Source organism: Triticum urartu, chromosome 1 (assembly GCF_003073215.2).
Source record: "Triticum urartu cultivar G1812 chromosome 1, Tu2.1, whole genome shotgun sequence".
In the NCBI taxonomy this organism is placed as follows: domain Eukaryota; kingdom Viridiplantae; phylum Streptophyta; class Magnoliopsida; order Poales; family Poaceae; genus Triticum; species Triticum urartu.
The window spans coordinates 9888062-9893544 of NC_053022.1; positions in this window are offsets into that span (position 1 = coordinate 9888062).

Below are 5483 nucleotides of genomic sequence, written 5' to 3' on the forward strand. Positions count from 1 at the left end.
CTCTCCTCCTAATGATATTGAAATCTGTTGGGGAACGTAGCAGAAAATTAAAATTTTCTACGCATCACCAAGATCAATCTATGGAGTATTCTAGCAACGAGGGAAGGAGAGTGCATCTACATACCCTTGTAGATCGCTAAGCGGAAGCGTTCAAGAGAACGGGGTTGATGGAGTCGTACTCGTCGTGATCCAAATCACCGATGATCCTAGTGCTGAACGGACGGCACCTCCGCGTTCAACACATGTACAGCCCGGGGACGTCTCCTCCTTCTTGATCTAGCAAGGGGAGAGGAGAAGTTGAGGGAAAACTCCGACAGCATGACGGCATAGTGGTGATGGAGCTCGTCGTTCTCCGGCAGGGCTTCGCCAAGCACTACGGAGGAGGACGACGTGTTGGAGGAGGGAGAGGGCTGCGCCAGGGGAAGGGTGCGGCTGCCCTCTCTCTCCCTCACTATATATAGGGGGAAGGGAGGAGGGGAAGGCGCCCTAGGGTTCCCTAGGGGAGGGGCGGCGGCCACAGGGGAAACCCTAGATGGGTTTGGGCGCCCCCACCCCCTAGGAAACTTGCCCCCCAAGCCGGGAGGGGCGGCTGCCCTAGGGGTGGCGCTCCCGCCACTCCTGGTTACGTGATATGGGGTGGGAGGGGCGCTCGGCCCCTTAGTGGGCTGATGTGCCCTCTCCCGTTGGCCCATAAGGCCCCCCAACGCTTGCCGGGGCCTCCGAAACCCCTTTCGGACACGCTGGTCATCACCTGGTACCCCCGGAACAATTCCGGACTCCAATACCCTTCGTCCAATATACCGATCTTCACCTCCGGACCATTCCGGAGCTCCTCGTCATGTCTGGGATCTCATCCGGGACTCCGAACAACCTTCGGTAACCACATACTATTTCCCATAACAACTCTAGCGTCACCGAACCTTAAGTGTGTAGACCCTACGGGTTCGGGAACCATGCAGACATGACCGAGACAACTCTCCGGCCAATAACCAACAGCGGGATCTGGATACCCATGTTGGCTCCCACATGTTCCATGATGATCTCATCGGATGAACCACGATGTCGAGGATTCAATCAATCCCGTATACAATTCCCTTTGTCTAGCGGTATTGTACTTGCCCAAGATTCGATCGTCGGTATCCGATACCTTGTTCAATCTTGTTACCGGCAAGTCTCTTTACTCGTTCCGTAACACATCATCCCGTGATCAACTCCTTGGTCACATTGCGCATATGATGATGTCCTACCGAGTGGGCCCAGAGATACCTCTCCGTCACACGGAGTGACAAATCCCAATCTCGATTCGTGCCAACCGAACAGACACTTTCGGAGATACCCGTAGTGTACCTTTATAGCCACCCAGTTACGTTGTGACGTTTGGTACACCCAAAGCATTCCTATGGTATCCGGGAGTTGCACAATCTCATGGTCTAAGGAAATTATACTTGACAATATAAAAGATTTAGCATACGAACTACACGATCTTTGTGCTAGGCTTAGCATTGGGTCTTGTCCATCACATGATTCTCCTAATGATGTGATCCCGTTATCAATGACATCCAATGTCCATGGTCAGGAAACCGTAACCATCTATTGATCAACGAGCTAGTCAACTAGAGGCTTACTAGGGACATGGTGTTGTTTATGTATCCACACATGTATCTGAGTTTCCTATCAATACAATTATAGCATGGATAATAAACGATTATCATGAACAAGGAAATATAATAATAACTAATTTGTTATTGCCTCTAGAGCATATTTCCAACAGTCTCCCACTTGCACTAGAGTCAATAATCTAGTTCACATCGCCATGTGATTAACACTCACAGGTCACATCGCCATGTGACCAACATCCAAAAAGTTTACTAGAGTCAATAATCTAGTTCACATCACTATGTTATTAACACTCAATGAGTTCTGGGTTTGATCATGTTGCTTGTGAGAGAGGTTTTAGTCAACGGGTCTGCAACATTCAGATCCGTATGTACTTCGCAAATCTCTACGCTATATTTGGAGCCATTTCAAATAATTGTTCTACTTGGAGCTATTCTAAATTGTTGCTCCATTATACGTATCCGGTATCTCTACTCAGAGCTATCCGGATAGGTGTTAAGCTTGCATCGACGTAACTCTTTACGTCGAACTCTTTATCACCTCCAGAACCGAGAAACATATCCTTATTCCTCTAAGGATAATTTTGACCGCTATCTGGTGATCTACTCCTAGATCACCTTTGTACCCTCTTGCCAGACATGTGGCAAGGCACACATCAGGTGCGGTACTCAGCATGGCATACCGTATAGAGCCTATGACAAAAGCATAGGGGACGACCTTCGTCCTTCCTCTTTCTTATGCCGTGGTCGAGCTTTAAGTCTTAACTTCATACCTTACAACTCAGGCAAGAACTCCTTCTTTGGCTGATCCATCTTGAACACCTTCAAGATCATGTCAAGGTATGTGCTCATTTGAAAGTACCATTAAGCGTTTTTGATCTATCCTTATAGATCTTGATGCTCAATATTCAAGTAGCTTAATCCAGGTTTTCCATTGAAAAACACCTTTCAAATAACCCTATATGCTTTCCAGAAATTCTACATCATTTCGGATCAATAATATGTCATCCACATATACTTATCAGAAATGTCGTAGTGCTCCCACTCACTTTATGGTAAATACAAGTTTCTAACAAACTTTGTATAAACCCATAAACTTTGATTACTCCATCAAAGTGTATATTCCGACTCCGAGATGCTTGCTCTAGTCCATGGAAGGATCGCTGGAGCTAGCATACCTTTTAGCATCCTTAGGATAGACATGACCTTTCTGATTGTATCACATACAACCTTTCCTTACGAAAACCGTTAAGGAAACTTGTTTTTGACATCCATCTGCCAGATTTCATAAATGCAGCTTATGCTAACATGATTCCGACGGACTTAAGCATCGCTACGGGTGAGAAAATCTCATCGTAGTCAACTACTTGAACTTGTGAAAAACTCTTCGCCACAAGTCGAGCTTCATAGACGGTGCCATTACCATCCATGCCCGTCTTCTTAAAATCCACATGTACCTAACAGCCTTACGACCATCAAGTAGTTCTTCCAAAGTCTACACTTTGTTTCCATACATGGATCCTCTCTCGGATTTTATGGCCTCGAGCCAATTTTCGGAATCCGAGCCCACCATCGCTTCTCCATAGCTCATAGGTTCATCGTTGTCCAACAACGTGACCTTTAAGACAGGGTTACCACTTAGAAGTTGTACACACCCTTGTCAACCTATGAGGTTCGATAGTAACTCGATCTGAAGCTCCATGATCATCATCATTAGCTTTTTCTTCAACTGAGGCAGGTGCCACAGAAACATTTTTCCTGTGCTGCGCTACTCTCTGGTTGAAGTAAAGGTTCAACAACCTTATCAAGTTCTATCTTCCTCCCACTCAATTCTTTCAAGAGAAACTTTTTCTCGAGAAAGGACCTGATTCTAGAAACAATCCCTATTGCTTTCGGATCTGAGACAGGAGGTATACCCAACTGTTTTGGGTGTCCTATGAAGATGCATTTATCCGCTTTGGGTTCGAGCTTATCAGCCTGAAACTTTTTCACATAAGCGTCGCAGCACCAAACCTTTAAGAAACGACAGCTTAGGTTTCTCTGAACCATAGTTCATATGGTGCCGACTCAAACGGAATTGTGTGGTGCCCTATTTAAAGTGAATGTGGTTGTCTCTAATGCCTAACCCATAAACTATAGTGGTAATTCGATAAGAGACATCATGGTATGCATCATATCCAATAGGGTGCAGTTATGATGTTCGGACACACCATCACACTATGGTGTTCCAGACTTTATCAGTTGTGAAACAATTTCCACAATGTCTTAATTCTGTGCCAAACTCGTAATTCAGATATTCATCTCTATGATCATATCATAGATATTTTATCCTCTTGTCACGACGATCTTTCAACTTCACCCTGAAATTACTTGAACCTTTCAATAATTCAGACTCATGATTCATCAAGTAAATATTCTCACCATCTACTCAAATCATCTGTGAAGTAAGAACGTAACGATATCCACTACATGCCTCACCACTCATTGGACTGCACACATCAAGATGTATTACTTCCAATAAGTCACTTTCTTGTTCCATCTTACTGAAAACGAGGCCTTTCAGTCATCTTGCCCATGCGGTATGATTTCCATGTCTCAAGTGATTCAAAATCAAGTGAGCCCAAACGATCCATCTGTATGGAGTTTCTTCATGCATATATACCAATAGGCATGGTTCGCATGTCTCAAGTGATTCAAAATCAAGTGACTCCAAAGATCCATCAACATGGAGCTTCTTCATGCGTTTTATACCATTATGACTCAAATTGCAATGCCACAAGTATGTGGTAATATCATTACTATCTTATATCTTTTGGCATGAACATGTGTATCACTACGATCGGGATTCAATAAACCATTCATTTCAGGTTCAAGACCATTGAAGGTATTATTCAAATAAACAGAGTAACCATTATTTTCCTTAAATGAATAACTGTATTGCGATAGACATAATCCAATCATGTCTATGCTCAACGCAAACACCAAATAACAATTATTTAGGTTTAACACCAATCCCGATGGTAGACGGAGCGTGCGATGTTTGATCACATCAACCTTGGAAACTCTTCCAACACCTATCATCGTCTCACGTTTGGCTAGTCTCCGTTTATTCTGTAGCCTTTTATTTCGAGTTACTAACACTTAGCAACCGAACCGGTATCTAATACCCTGGTGCTACTAGGAGTACTAGTAAAGTACACATATAATGTATGTCCAATACATACTTCTGTCAACCTTGTCAGCCTTCTTCATCTACCAAGTATCTAGGGTGGTTCCGCTTCAGTGACCGTTCCCCTTATTACAGAAGCACTTAGTCTCGGGCTTGGGTTCAACTTTGGGTTTCTCCACTAGAGCAGCAACTGATTTGCCGTTTCATGAAGTATCCCTTTCTTGCCCTTGCCTTTCTTGAAACTAGTGGTTTTACTAACCATCAACAATTGATGCTCCTTTTTGATTTCTACTTTCGCGGTGTCGCGAATAGCTCAAGGATCATATCTATCCCTGATATGTTATAGTTCATCACGAAGCTCTAGTAGCTTGGTGGCAGTGACTTTGGAGAACCATCACTATCTCATCTGGAAGATCAACTCCCACTCGATTCAAGAGATTGTTGTGCTCATACTGTTGGGTTTCGTAGTAATTTCAAAAAAAATTCCTACGCACACGCAAGATCATGTGATGCATAGCAACGAGAGGGGAGAGTGTTGTCTACGTACCCAACGCAGACCGACTGCGGAAGCGCTGACACGACGTAGAGGAAGTAGTCGTACGTCTTCACGATCCAACCGATCAAGCACCGAAACTACGGCACCTCCGAGTTCGAGCACACGTTCAGCTCGATGACGATCCCCGGACTCCGATCCAGCA